At 33.8% G+C, this 16,450-nt stretch overlaps 1 long non-coding RNA gene across 2 annotated transcripts; it reads right to left on the bottom strand.

Moving 5' to 3' along the window:
- Window positions 1-680: 680 nt before the first annotated feature.
- LOC106687284 (uncharacterized) lies at window positions 681-11,253 on the bottom strand. 2 transcript variants are annotated; one of them, XR_010843910.1, is made up of 3 exons: window positions 11,111-11,253; window positions 10,294-10,455; window positions 681-1,244 (listed from the first exon to the last, which is right to left on the bottom strand). It is a non-coding gene; the product is annotated as an uncharacterized lncRNA (long non-coding RNA). The 2 variants fall into 2 exon arrangements; XR_001344147.2 differs by lacking the exon at window positions 681-1,244 and adding an exon at window positions 6,818-6,978.
- Window positions 11,254-16,450: the final 5,197 nt, after the last annotated feature.

The raw sequence follows: 16,450 nt of genomic DNA, 5'->3' as shown, positions 1-16,450 counted from the left end.
ATATTGCTGCATTGTGTAGCTGTCCACGGTCGTATCATTTGGCGGATCTACGAACCATGTAGTCCGTCCGAGAAGAAATGTATTGCTGTGATTTAGTGCGGTTATTATTTAGAGGGAGGAGCAGTCGTGGTGAATTAGATTATGGGTGAAGAAATAGCACCCGGTCTTTCCTATGATGTCCACACACTCTTCATCGAAATAGGATTTCTCCCTACCCAGCAATCGATAGACACTTAAATATTTTATTGAGTATGGGGTCGATCCTACAGTCTAACTCGACTGGATTGCAATCTCAGCAGTGTATCATACTATTTCGATAATGGTTTCCTATGATTCGTCATACATAACACACGTTACTTCAATTGTTGTTTTAACATTGAAAGGCATTTTACAATAATGAAAACTGTTGTAGATAAAACTGAGTTGTCCAAAATATGTTATAGTTTCATAAACTATCAGGCATCATTCTCATTTGATGGAAGCGGTAATTTTCTTGTAGAATAGGATATAAAAAATTTAATTTTCGATTTATTCGAAAAAAATTCGTTTAATTTATTTTTTTATATATACTTACGAAGCTGTATCTTAAAAAGAATACCTTGAGTCACATAATAAATAGAAAGTCGTATTTGAAATAGTTTGTGTTTATAATCTTAATTTAATTTTACTCAAATCTTCAATCGCATTTCTTTTGTATTGTTTCTTCAATAAAATTTCTTTTTTACTATTTCTAATTTAATGATCCATGCCATGTCCTTGCAAGATGGCCTTTATTTACAACTACTATATCTAATAAGGCCCACACCTTTATTTTGAAAAACCTTTTAGAGCGTTCAGATTCATGAACAAGGTTGTTGTTCTTTCTTTCATTCTTCCTTCGTACCATTCTATTTTTCTTGGAATGAGGTTGAAATTATTTGTTCCCACTTTTTCGCTCTATTTGTACAAAATGTTATATAGTTCTTGCAGTAACGTTCACGGACCTGTTGAAGAAATCGGGCTTTGAGAGAGCAGTTTTCCTCAATTGCGTATCCCCTTTTATTTGAAACATTAATTCAGGTTGTGAAAAATTACAACAGGACGAGAATAAGGAATTAATGTTCTTCCTGAAGTCATGCAATTTGGAGCAAAATTCTCCCTCATCCCTATGTATCATGTGTAGAATTGCGAAATCCAATAGTCATGGAGAAACGATCAGGCTTCCAACCACGAATTGAAGCAATTTTTTAAAAATTCATTGATACCTGTTGTAAGAACACAAATAATTTATTATTGTCATTTCACAGGCATAAATACATTTATGAGTTTATATCAACAAATTAATGGGTTCCTACATGATTACATTTAACGCTGAATTCAGCTTAAATCACTACAATTATTTTCTGTTATGCCCTCTCAAAATAATAATGATTACACTAACTAGAATTTTCGCTGTCGTAATATAATTGGATTGGGTAGATAAACATGTTAGGGCAAGTTGAACCTAATAAAGAGCCAGTCTGTGAGGGGGGCCCTACTCCTGTTCAATTTACAAAGCTCAGTAAACCACAGCGGGAATGAAGAATAGGCCTCGGAACCACTCTTCTCGGGGATCATCGCTGAATGAAACATGGCCCGAACTATGTTTAAGTAATCAGAGTCTGTGGCGAATTGTGGAAGCTGCTTGTTAATGCAGCTTCGGTCTCCAATATTCACGTTCCCGGGTCTGCCCTTAGCGTTATCGCCGCGGGTGGCTTCAGTTTTAAACAGAGGAACAGTTTATTCTTCCCTCAGGATCACGGCAATTGGATGAACGGATCCAAATTGGAGATGTAGTGGTCTTCGATAGGCACCTAAGGGAAAAGGAATAAACCCCTTTGCATTCAAGCCAGATTTTAATAATATAATACCTTTAGTAATAATACTTTTGTAACAGATTTTTGTGTTTAATTTTATTTTATTTAGCAAAAATCATTTGTAAGTTTGTATTAAATGTTATAGAACACAAATAAGGTTCATCTTATATTAATCATTATTGTTTTCTCCGGAAGCTCTGAGGAGAGAGATTCAACCTACGGACACCACTCTACTCAAACCAATGTGGGAAGATCGAGTTTTCATCCTCTAGGGCCTTCTGGAAATCAAAGTCAACCCGCCAAAGGCGGAATCGAACTGGTATCGCTCAAGTTTCAAGGTTGCTAACCACTTTTTATTCTGTTACATAGTCTGCATGGCATTAAAACATCGCATATATTAAGGAATTTTATGTTTTACTGTTTTAGATTGAATAGTGAGAAAGGCGCTGTGTTTCTAACTCCAGGCCCAGGTTCGAATCCGACCTAAGTAATAATTATTTATTCTGTTACTGAAGCCGTGCGTAGACACTGTGGGTTCGGGAGCTCACCTAGGACATGCCTACCCTCAGTCTCGTGGGCCGTCCGGCTACTTCCACAACCCTTCTTCAAGAAACAATACTTCCTTACAAAGTACTGAACTCTTGAACATTCATGGGTTTTCCCCGTAGGGGATTTTTTTAATTTTCTCTGTTTTGGATTGAATATATTTTCCAATTATGAAGCTTAATGAGTTTTCTAAAGTTTTTCAAAATTAAATGTATGGACCTTATGAAATGTATTAGTTGTATATAAGGCCCACCTTCCATACACTGGATTTTATTGTATTCTTGTTGGGATATTGTATTGCATTCTGGTGAAACTCTGAGATGAACCATCAAGATCCTAAAAATACAAGAACTGAACAAACGATTCAGTCAATAATATAATCTACAAAAAAATACCTTTAACTTAATAGCGTCTCTCCTGTCTTTTCAAAAGACTTGGGTGTCGCTCAGTGAGTAAGGTACTAGACTCCTAACTATCATGTCCGATTGTAGCCAAAAAACATATTTTCTGCTATATAAGTCATAAAACGGTTACGAAGACACGAGATTCGGTTGCGCCAAATATAAGAAAATGCAGAAAAAAAATGTATTCATCAACATTTGCATATCAATCAGATTCCACTTTAGTAAAATAAAGGAGGCCTTGGACATCCACGGTCTGTCGCACCAATGAAAAAACCCCAAAATAAATCAGAGTATTGTTTTACCATCAACAATGCATTTTACTGACTCCATTGATGAAAGATAACCAGAAATAGTTTCTTTCAATAATAGCAGAAAAGTCAGGCTCCATGTCCAACATCAATTGCATAATTTCAACATCGATGTTATGATTAGTGTAAAACGTAAATAAAATACAAGAAAGTATTACTCAAAATGTTAAATTTTGGGACTATTTCAAAGATTCTATGAACTGCAATAAAAATAAAACTTTTAGTGTGTATAAGAAAAAATTATTTGATTTGAGTACTAGTGATAAGGTTTATATGAAATAAATTGATCTCCTCAGGTTTATCCCAGTTCATGTATGCAATTATACATACGCGTGATTGTAATTAAGAGGTTTTTGCTTCCTCACCACTATACGGAAGCTTGACACTCATGCAGGTAATGAAAATCATTTTAGTCCTCAGAATAGAAAATTTATAGTGACATTTTAGGTTTTAGATATCAAGACCAATGAGCTTCTATGGTTGTCTATTGCAGCGGTCCCCAAACTCTTATTACATCGGCACTCTTTTTGAACTGAAAAATGTTGCAGCACCATTGTCGGGCTAAGAAAACATAAAAATGTTGGCACATGTATCTTTAGGGTGGTAAAATGTGAAAGAAGAAAAGAAAAGGGGCATAAAATGAATGCTATAAATCCCTTATTTTATTTTTTTTTTTTTTTCTAAAATTTTGAGTAAGTGACATTCTTTTCCACTACAACAACCACTTAAGGAACCGCTGTTATATTGGTCTGTCTGTAAATTAAGCCTGATAGAGTGAGATAACAGGCTTAATCCCATCTCTCTGATGTAAGCATATAGAAAAATATATATAAATAGGATTAATAGACGAATAAAGTTAGTATTTCAGTCTGATTTGTGAGAACTGTTTTTCGATCTCTATTTCCCCCCTTTTTTTCTAAGTTTGAAATCAGTCATGTAAGTTGTAGTAAAATAAATATAACAGGAAATCACCCGTCCCAGGTCTCATGTCAAGTCCATACACTACAATCGCTTATGCAAGTGTAAACATGTTTTCTTTGGCACGCCCATATTTCGAAAACAACTAGTCAAATTTGGCCAACATTTGAAGGAAAGTTTGAGATTAGTGTAAAAATGATTCTTTATAAGTTTATTCAAATACTTTCTATTATTTGCTTAGAAGACATTTCTTGAAACGTTATTATTTCAGAATTCTTTCGTCCTGTACATTTTATTCTGAAACGACAAATCATTAACTTGGAAATATTGATGAATGCTTGATAATAAAATATGAAATATAAATAAATTATCTACTAAGTATAAGAAATGCAAATATGTAGAATAAGTAGAATTTAAAGAAATATGATTTTCAGGCATTGAAATAAGGATAAATTATTGTATCATTAAAAGTACTAAGTACTATTATTTATTGTTCACATAGAGGCAATTTATAATGTTTTATACAATAAAGAAAGTATTCATTTAAAAAAAGATGTATTATTTATAATTAGATAACAGTTTTAATCTGTATTTTTCTGCATTATAACGAACTATTCTTCGCATACGTATTTCATTTAATTCTGGAATCCGTTTTGTGTTTGGAATCGTTCGCTTCTTTTTTAAATTGAGATCAGAATTATTCATTAAAAAAAATGTATAAGTTGCAGTTTATTATGAAATGCAACAGTCAAGAGACAAACCTTCTATTTTAATTAACAACAGACTATCAACTGTCATTTATTGCAACCGCCCCTGGCCAGCAGAGCAATACAATCAAAGCTTCACCTCAACAAAGTGCGGCCACATACGACGTATAATTGGCATAGGAGTTTGTTATCGGGAGCTTTAGAGGGTATCCCTCTCCTCTGAGTTTGTTTTGGGGCTGCGTCCGTTTGATCTGAAGTTTGTTACCGAATCTGGTCCCCACGCTGCGATTCACAATTCATTCAGATCCGGTCAGTCACACAGGCATATGATACATGTTCAACAATGTACCTTGAATTGCAGTTTAACATTTGTCCACTGAGCGTTTTCAAACAGAGAATTATTGCGGGTAGGTTGGTCGAAAAAAAAGTAATCCTTACCGGCCAGACCCTCCCCACTAATACCCCCATGGAGTGAAAGTTGGAACTGCGTTTTCCTATTTCAGGCGCATTTTAAATATTTTTCGATTACACTATCTTAAAGTCTCCTCTTCTCGTTTTAATCAAATATTTCTAAATTGATATGGACCGTCGCTCTCTGCGAGTCTTAGAGGGGTGGGTCCGGTCGGGAAGAATGGCCTTCAATAATTTAATAGACCGTCAATTAAATTGTTAATTTGTTTAAAAAAGATATAATAATTCTGAAAATCACTGGCTAAAACTAGTATACTTATATACTTCGGTATATTTGGGTGGCTCAATAGGTGGCCTCAACTCTTTTTCTTAGTTTAATTGGAACTGCAATAATTAATTTATCTGTAAATCGACTATTAAATCAGGAGACCCTTCCCTTGCACATTTATTCTCAATAAAATGGATAATTAATTGATCAATGGATAAGGAGAATAACTTGGTAGTCGTTAGAATATGGTCTGCCGCCTCTTTTCATAACAAAGATAAATTACCTACTCCCTTACCTTGTGCTGAATTTTGTTAATTGTTCTGGAATATATATTTTTTTTAAAAAAAACATAAGATTTTTATTTTTTTTTAATCTAAAAATTTCTTATCATATAGTAAAACTTCAGAATTTTAAAGTTATATTGATTTTTAAGCTCACCTGGATTGGCACTAGTTCAAAATTAAAGGGCAACAAAGGACTTAAGCAACTACTTCGCAGATTAACTTCCACTTTGATACTTTATGTAATATTACTGGATGTAATTTATAGCCAAAACTAAGCCTTTATCCGATCAAAGCAAATTTCTTTTAGGAATTGGCTCTGAAGGTGTAGCAATCTTGAAAGATATTCTATAATTAAAACCTACTTTACACAATCTAACACCCTCCTGCCAATAAATCTTATGTGAAAATCATTTTTTGTTTTTATTTGTATTTATTTATTAATTTTCTGTATGGAGTGTACGAATGAAAAAAAAATCCATTAAACTTACAAATATTTCCTAAATGTTTTGTTATAGAAGTTCATAACAAGTACTATATTGCTAAAATGACTCATGATCCCGTAATTGACAATGACGTAACAGTTGAAACCGGAAAGCTATTATGATATTCTAAAGATGAGATTAATGAAGGGCTCCGAATTTATGAAAATCTAGGAATCCGTTTTTCGAGAATGATATAAATTCTATGGTGACTCTTAAATCGATATGACCAGGAAAAGCTATTCAACCGACATGATTAAAAACAATACAAATCATTAAGAATGAGTTAGCAGCTGCTTCTTAATGATAAAAATCATTTTGAACCAGTTGATCTGTTTGTTTCTTCTACCTCCTAGTGGAAAACAGCTATTCATAGCCATATTATGAATTTATATGAAATAAAAAAAATGTTATAAATACTTTGACTATAATTTAAAATGCTTCTTACTCTTGCAAAATAAAATAATCCGTAATAAAATATCATCATAACTAATGATATAGAAATGTTGGAGGTCTGACAAGTGGTAATTTCTTTACAAGTCTAATTGTATGCCATTATAAAATAATTCACATTTACTTGTTTATAATTTATTTTTTAACATACATTTATTTTTAATTATAATACAATTGTAAATTATAAAAATAATGCAACCTATAATGGCGTCGATTTCTATGTGAAAAACTATATTAAAATGAAATAAAGATGTTCCAAGTGCTCAAATAGTTTTACGACTGTTTGATTTGTTTTTCTTTGACCGCACCGGGCAATCTTCCTTAATATCTTTACATCTACCTTCCTTATCCGGTCAATCATCTTCCTAAATTAAAATATAGTTAAACAATTGGTTTAATAAACTGGATGAGATTTTCATTACAGCAATGAGGTTCATTATTGGTAAGTTCGTGACAGTTTTGTCCTTAAAGTTAAACATTCTAACATTTCAGTAAAATAACAATTGTATTTCCTCCTAATTAGTATGCAAGAGATGATGGACAACGTACCTAGTGATTGATGGACAACACGTTCTTACCTAATGTAGCAGTAATTCCTAGAAGATATCTTATTATACTCGAAGATAAAAAACAACATCAAGAATTAATACACACTATTAGAGACTCTGTTACGAAACAAATCTCACCGTAGTGATTACTAGGTGTTCCGGAACTGCAGAATGAGAGGTCGCCCGCTAGCAATGATAATGCAATCCCCTTTATCATAATAATACAACATTTTGTCACGGCCTATACACCTCCTCAGTAAATCTTCGAGACAAAAAGAAGAGCCGAATCATGGACATCGTATCTTGTATTTCATCTGTTCTGTAAAAGCGTTAGTGGCCGAGAATATTATTCACATTCTACATCGTCCTAAACTTTCCCCTTAGCCGGCTAAATTTTTATTTTATTTTCAGCTTACATCGGTTATGACCTTGTTAAATGCAAATTTCGGCACGGTCACTCGGCCCAAGGACCCTTTGGTCTTGTACTCAATTAGATTGCATACAACCGGATTTATCACCAGGTCCTGTCGTGGTCAGATGTTACGTCACGGGTGGGGAGTGGATTTACTGGCCTGATAGATACTAATACTTGACTAGGGTATTCCTCCACCCACATCGAAATCTGATCCTTTCACTTGAGATGATTAATTATTATTTTATAAGCTAATTAAATAAATGTAATAAAAAAACAGTAACATTGTCAGGTGTTTAAACTAGTTAATTCTGATTGAAGACAAGGAGGGAAGAGAGAATCTTTTATATGAGTGATTCTATCTTTGAATTTCCAATTCTTTAAATTTTACTACTATGATTAACGCCATTTATTCTCGTTTTCAGTTGTTTTGAGTGTTTGTGTTATTTCCTATTTCTACGTTATGTCTGGCATGCACGGTGAGGTAGCTACTGTGTTATGCGCTGGGCTTGTTCATGCTAAAAATCAACAATTTGTTTTAATTTTTTTTAATTCCCTCGTTATACGATAATTTTTTTTAGGGGGAGGGGGACATTTTTTGGAACAATTTTATAAGTTCAGAGGAGAGTAGCGCAGTGCTCGGTTGAGTGTTTTGCACCTTGTCCTCCAGTTCTGGATCCGTCCGGGTTCCTCCTCTAGTCAGTCAACTTCCTTTTATTTAGGTGGTTCACTGACGTCCGCTTACGGGAACTTCCCATCGTCCGGAATAAAGATGAAGATGAATAAATAAATTGGTTGGTTTAAATTATTTTAAAGGGTTTTAGAAAAAAAAGAAAGAAATAATAGAAATACATTACTCAAAATTTAATATATAATCCATCAGCTGTCTTTGAAGTTTTATGAATTTTGATTTATATGGCTTCTTTAAGAGAAGGTTATCGCTCAGAATTTAGTCCAATAAATTACAAAAACATAATTGTGCTTCTTATTTATTTGTAATTTAACGTCCCAATCATTGTTGATACCATATTTAATATAAATTTGCTAAACATTCAAGCATGATTTCATAGCGGATGGTTCGTTTTCTACATAATTATTAATACGGATTAATAAGAATATGTGAAGCAGAATAAGAATGAACAGTAAATAACTAAACTTTTTCATACAATAATATTTGAATTGTTGAACTGACACATCATGATTCTCTAGTTGTGTGATGGTAGGTGAGTGATCGAAATAAGTACAGGATAAGTCACATAATACTGGCGGGTGCTTTAGATTTATGTAGAAGACCCTCTTTATAAACAGCTATCCCTCAGAACATCAAAAGACTTCTCCCTTTTGGAACTTTTTGAAGAGAAAGAATAATGACAATATTCCCTTTTAAAGGGTTTGCCTTGTACTACATACTAAAAGATGCGCCTATATTACGTTTTGATTTAATGTAACCTAGTATGATAATTCATTTAACTTCGCGCGTACTTTAGTTTATATGTATGGGCAATATCACAGAAATAGACATTTTTTAGTTCGGGTTCAGTAAAAGTACTTCAAGCAAGCAGAAGTAACTTCATATGCTCACGTTAATGCTTTAACTGAAATTAATTGCTCATTTCAACAATAGCTATTTTATTTATTCACAAAAAAAAGAAACGGAAAGCACCTGAACAGTACCCTGACGCGACTGTAGTATTTTGACTCCTAGTTGTTAAATAACGATTCACGGTAAATCCCCGAATAATTTGAGCTATAAAACTTGGACTTAAGCACTAAAAAAAAATTAACACTACCAAGCTAGAAACATACAAGTTAAATCAATTATCATCTTTCTTTATACCCTCCTTGGGTAAAAATTGGATATCAGGAAAAATTGAAAATTACTTTAAATACATCAAGCGTTTTCGGCTTCATGAAGGTTAATCGTTTGAGTTTCGTGGATTGGATAAATCGTGTTCTTAAAAATTTTATATAGTTTTTTTGAAACTTTAAACTTTTAAATCCAAAATGAATAAATATGCTATTAAAAATGGTAAATTCCTCGTGCATTGTTCATACAAACCATATAATAAAGATGGTTTGAAATTTTGACGATGTTTATTCTATCTACTGATTTGGTCTGCATTAGGCTGCTGACTTGAGATGTACAAGATATTAAAATATAAAACTGGTTATTAAAAAAAAATGTCAAATTGGAATTCTAAAGGCTTCGAAGGCATTTTATGTTAAGGTTAATGTAATTACCTCACATTCCAATATTCTGTTTTTCATTTTCGGTAGTAGGGTTGATAGGAAAAACCAAACAGAGGATTCAGCTTTCCTAATTTTTCTACACATTATATTATAATACATATTTTACTATATCATTATTATACTTATAATAATATTTATTAGATATAAAAAGATATTATATAAAAAAAAGAATGTGAGACATTTATATTAACATTAAACTTTTCAAAAACAAAATGTCCTCAAAGGCCTTTAAAATCCCAATTTGATAGATCTATTTTTTTTAAAAAGCCCGTTTTACACTTCAACATCTTGCAAATCTCAAGCATTCAAAATTAATTGATTATTTTCAGATAACCTGATTTGGTTGTTTCCTGTTTGGATACCTGAATAAAATATTTTTTATTTTTCGAACTCTCCTTTGGAAAAATAGTTGTCAAGTACAATATAAATAGAGAGTCTGAATTAGCAAGGTTTTAAGCCGTTAATTTTACCTTTTATAATCAGTGAGAGTGGAGGTGTCGAATTTTCATTTCGTGAAACCGCTAAGAAAAAAAAGTCAATTTCCTCATACCGGAATCGAACCTGTGCCGATGCAGGCTCGAGGTTGTTAAGGTGACGCCTTAGCTCATTCGACTACATCTTCCTCAAATTATCTAAAAAAAAAAAAAAAAAATACTCCATTAGGAATTTTCTAAAAATAATTAAATACTAATTTTTTCCCCTAAGCTTCTGTTAAATAATTATTCACGTAATCAACCCAATTTCATCTTGTGTTGGTTCTTTACATAATGAACAAAAGTCTAAAATTCGTTTTTGATTGATATAAGTTATTTATAGACTAGCTGACATTCCATTAAAAATAGATTCTCTTGAAAAAAAAAATTACCCAAAATGATTATTGATAGGAACCCCTTTGTAGGTGAGGCAGCTGCGGAGCGCGGACCCGGGTCAGTTCGATCGGATCAAAGCTCGGGCTGATTAGTTTAATCAGTATAACGGCAGGGAGGCAGCTGTTTCTTGTTTGTTCTCTAGTCCTAGATTGTGCAGTCGATAGTTCAAGTAGTTTGTGGCAATAGTTATAAGATCCACTTATAATACAACCATAATGATGACCACAACACTTACTTGAAAGATGCTTCATACCTCCACATTAACTACAAAGAACTCGCATCATTATCAGATCTGTTTGAGGATATGGTTCCACCAAAACGATCATCCTTATTGCTCATTATAACCTCACAAACTAACTTATCCATAAAGACTGTATTATCCTATATCTATTGCAGATTTGGCCCTAAATAGACATACCTCATTTAATTCAAAAATTCTGACCAACATAAACTTATTAGTTATAATTCTTTCATTCCGAACTATTCCGAATAACCAACCGAGACGTCAGAAAAGAACAAGGCAACAGAATCTTCTAACTTGTGATTGAAATGGATAGCTCTTTTAAAATATATGATCATATGTTCTGATTCATAAGTTATCACATTTACTTTTTGAATTGTATCATATAATTGTGAACTTCAACAAATGAATTTAAATACAAAAAAAAGTGAGTCGCTGACCTAGCAGAGCGACTTTGCTTGATATAAGAATTCCATTAGCTTCGCTGTACTCTTACTATCATAAAGTGAATGCGAAAAGTCTCAGTAATTGATGCAAGATTACTAACGGTAATTACTTGATTAAATATGGTATTGATTAAGTCATTTTCGCGATTGCAATTTAACACTGTAAACGATCTTATAATCCTTACATCATAAAATCCTAATCCTTTCATTTCATAAATCTTAAATGCATGGAATAAATATTAATAATTATATATATGAAGTATTTTTAGCCTGGCTTCGTTTGAGTTATTTTTTTCAAGTTAATAATACTAAATATGTTTGGTGAAACATTTTTAAGGTCCATGTGTTGGGAATTTAAGCGAAAACTCTAAATCAATTTAGAGTCCGATCAACCAAGCAGTGATTCCTCATTTACGTATACTAGTAACAAAAGTTTAAATTAAATCCTTGACTGCACAATACTGCAAAAACCACATGAGAGGGATAAACAATTAACATTTGTTTATTTAAAGGGTGGGAGCGATTTATGTCTGTTTAGTTTCAACATGACTGGTTATGTTTAGTAAGCATAAGTATAATTGAAGGAAACTAGAAAAAGAGATTTATTTTAATGTTTGAAACGCTGTTTTCTCCATATGACGGATTTTTAGTATGCGCCACTAGATTCCCAAAAGGTGATATATATATAAAAATAAATTCTTATATGAACCATTATTATAAATTGCGGATAATTATTTTTAAGAGAAAAATATTTTTAAATAAATAAGTGTACATAATTAGACACAATTATTTCGTAAGCCACTCTTGTTTTGCAGCTTGAGAACACTCTTACAAAAATAAGACTATTTATAATAAGACTAAAATCCACTCTGTATTTTTAAATATAAATTGAGCAATACGCACGTCCAATTGCAATCTAACAATAATATATTTTGCATCTCTTACGGAGATTTTCACATTTTATATTAATTTTCCAATAATGTTATATCTTGTTTGAAAACTCCAGGAGTGTTCAAAATGCGTTCTCAACTTCTTATAGAATCTCTCCTGAACTGCTTTTCATTGTTGTGTAATAAATATCGAAATTACTATTATATAGCGCAGCAATTATTTGAAGTATGGTTGAACTAAGATTTCCTTCATCCACAGTTTTTCGTTTCATGATTTTCAGCTGGAGTTTTTTCTCCTCTTCTTCTGAGAAGATAATCATTTAGAATGGGGTTGTAAAAAATTATTAGAGCCCAGCAATAGCGTCTAAAATGAAATTTGAAATCGTTTTACATCTCCCTCTCCGGGCTTAATTTACCAGACCCTGAGCCATGACGACTTAATATCGAAGAAAACTGCGCTTTTGTTCTAGCTAGGGGCGATTTATAGAAGGTCTTTGAAGTCACTAATAGCGGAAATCGTGGAGTGTGTTAATATCTTATATTGCTTTGAAGGGCCGGCTTCCAGGCTCCACAGTTTGAGAATCCTCGGAATTCCTCGCGGGGAGGACTATAAGCTTTATTACCAACCCCCCGTTTCCACTGCCTTATTGATTTAGAGCCGGAACGGATGGTGTCAGAATAGGGAGCTTCTAATCCTTCCTTGGCCTGCAGGATAACAATATACTTTAGGGGTCTGAGAATAAAGTGACACCCAAGGGATCGGTGAAGTACCATTGGCTCACTTGTTCTGTGAGTGGGTACTTTCGGGCTTGAGTAAATCACTGAATACCTATTATTTTAATTAAGGAATGTATGTTATAAAAGCAACTTATTTACAAACAACATATTTAAATTTAAAAAAATTAACTTCTGTGAAACGTTAATGGATAAACTGATATTTACTTGAAATGAAATGAAAAAATAGCTTTATTCTGGGACATATGTTCCCTAAGAATAAATACATGGTTCATATAGTGAGATTTTTATCTGGCGAGCGTTTGCAAATTTTCAGATAGTAGAATGAAATTACATTGGTATATTGGCTTTACTACTGTTTATAATGTTAATCAATACCTGCCTATTTATTTTATTACAAAGATGTGGAGGTTTGGTTATTCAATAAATGAAGGAATAGATGTTGTTTAAAGGAGAGAATGGATGAGGACTGGCGAATGGAGATGGGAAGAGAATTCCAGAGGGAGGTTGCACGTATGACGAAGGATTTGCTAAAGAAGGAGGTTCTATAGGAGGGCATATATAAATCATTCGGATGGGATCTGGTGTTTAATGAGTGGATGGATGAACGAAGAGTGAGGAGATCTAGGATAAAGATAGGTTTTTTGATGTTAAGAACTTGGAATAGAAAAACACCAAGGAGGTATTGCCTTCTGGAGGTTGGATAGAGCCATTTCAACTCGGAATACCAGCGGGAGACTTGAGAGCCCATAGGGAACCCAAAGATAAATCTTACAAAACAATACATGAGTCTCTTCAGTCTCAACTCTAGTCCTGCAGATAGCCCTCCATACACCAAGGATCCGTAGTCGAAGTGGGGGAAGACGAGAGAGGATACTAGGAGCTGATGAGTGTTCTGAGGAATGGAATTACGGAATTTTAGGAATTGTTTGAGTACAGTTATGGATTTTGTATGTGATTTGGGAAATATGGTTATTCCAGGAGAGGTGTTGATCAAAGGTGACACCAAGGTTTTTTATTGTAGGATAGAAGTGAAACGGTTGGTTGTTAAGGAATAGTAGAATAGCAAGGGAGGGTATGAAGCAGGCGCTTGGAACCGATAAGAATGGCCTTCGTTTTTTTTTGCATTTAGCTTCAAATCATTACTTAAGTATTTAGAGTGATGTTTCCAAAGTCATGATGATATTCATAACAATCATAGTAAACATCTAAATTTTGTTTTGTTTGATTTAATAAATACCTATTTTTTAAAAATAATATCTGATGACAATGTCAAAAGTAGTCCTGCCATCATCGAAAGCATCACAGTTAACTCTTTAAACATATTAAGAACGACATTTCTTCGAGAACGACATTTTTGACTTTGAGTACTCAGTCATTCCGAGATCTTTGGAAAAGAGAAAGTTGTTAAAAATTTACCAGTTGTTTGTTAATTAAAAAATTTAACACCCAATTACATTTCCTTTTCGACAAATACGTATGTAAAGCCAGCACGACTGCATTCAATCATAATAAACTTAAAAGTATAAAACCAGCTGAAATTTATTGGGTACCATCCTTGATAAAATTCAACAGAGGGGTGGTTATTACAAGCCTCAGAATTGTATTTTGATACTTCTTAAAACAATGAAAGAAATCCACCTCAGCGTCAACTTCATAAAGTAGCTATCGCTGTATCTTCTATTTTTGGAGTAATGCTCAGAATAGAAGAATTATTGAAAAATGTATTTCATACAACTATTTAGGGCCCTGGCACAAATGATAACTATATCCACAAAAGTATTACAAAATCCGTTGATTTTATTAAGCACCGTGCTATTTCTGAGACGAACCTCCTGTAATAATTAAGTATCCACAGTCGACGAATCCTTTTGACATTGTGTAGCACCGCCAACTTCCTAATCACTTCATTTGGTAAAATTACCACCACCACATCCACTCCAAGTTCCATCTCGTCCAGATGCTCCTAAAACTCTCCATCCCAACTACTATTGAAAACCGAAACATATCCTCATACCCCAGCTCCGCATATATCACGACTAGCTCTGCCCCCACTCAGCACTCTTAGTTACACAATTTCCTGATCCATATCCTCATTACCAAAATCCAATGGATATAACTTCTATCCTCACATTCTTTCTGAATGATCTTCAAGAGACCATCAAATCCCTCATTAACCTTCTCACAAGAATCTTATCCGAAATCCCGCTTAATGTCCCACGATGAGAAAGTCAGCTATTCTGTTATGTAATGCCAATAGCCTACAAAATCACCATGACGAACAACATTGACATAGCCCTGACTAAAACTCATTTCACACAAAGGACATACTTTTACATACGTGACTACATCAATAATAGATCAGACAACCCAGACAATACTTCTCATACTGGTTCTCGCATCCTTACTCCATTCCCTTATTCCTTCCATTTCAACTCACCCTTTCCATGCAATCTTTTCAGCTGTATACTGCCCTCCTGGAAAGTATTGAAACAGAACAAAATTTTCCACTCTGGCCTTCCACATCGAGTATGATTCAAAGATTACCTATCCGCAAAGCTCCTGGACACGACCTAACAACATCCCACATCCTAAAACTTCTTCCTCGGAAAGCCATCCTCCCTCACCTACCGTACACCGTTTCACATATCTTCCTGATCCATGGAAATTATCTGTAGTTAAAAGGATTCCCAAACCCCAAAAGCAGCCAGAATACCCATCCTTCTACCACCCTATCTCTCTATTACTGATCATGGGCAAAATCCTCGAAAAATACATTTTGAAACAAACGCCTATTTTGTCACATTTTGTTTAGTTGACATCCTAGATTCCAATAATATAATCCCTAATCATCAGTTTGAATTCCGAACATCCCATTCCACTATCCAGCAATGTCGTCGTGTGGTGGATGTTGTCTCCCTTTCTTTGGAGAGCAGAATGTACTGAGCGGGAGTCTTTTTCGATGTAGAATAGGCTTTTCATCTAGTCTGGTTCTTGGGGCTCCTTTGCAAAATCGGTAAATCTCTACCTCCTACATACATTCTTATCCGTACTTCCGTTCCTTTCTCATTGACAGATCGTACCAAGTAAACCACAATAGTTCCTATTCATCCCTCTATTCTCAGTCTGCTGGTTTTCCTCAAAGTAGTATTCTAGGTCCTATCCTCTACGCCGCCTATATAGCTGACATACCAACCAATCCTTACACTATTATCACCATGTATGCCAATGACACATGTGTGCTCACAGTTTATAGTATCCCTTTAATTATATCCCAAACTCTACAATCCCAGCTCTCGAAGAATGGTGTCATAATTGGAGGATTAAAATAAATCCCAACAAACCCTTCGTCGTAAACCTACCGAATGCCCCACAGTATCCTTTAATAATGCTGCTATTAACCCCTTTCGAACAGATCCGCTACTCTGGACTACATCTAGAAAAAC

Source organism: Halyomorpha halys, unplaced genomic scaffold (genome assembly GCF_000696795.3).
Source record: "Halyomorpha halys isolate HHAL.00 unplaced genomic scaffold, Hhal_1.1 Scaffold942.1, whole genome shotgun sequence".
NCBI lineage: Eukaryota > Metazoa > Arthropoda > Insecta > Hemiptera > Pentatomidae > Halyomorpha > Halyomorpha halys.
Note: the sequence above shows the minus strand (reverse complement) of the source record. Positions and strands in the feature narration are given on the sequence as shown.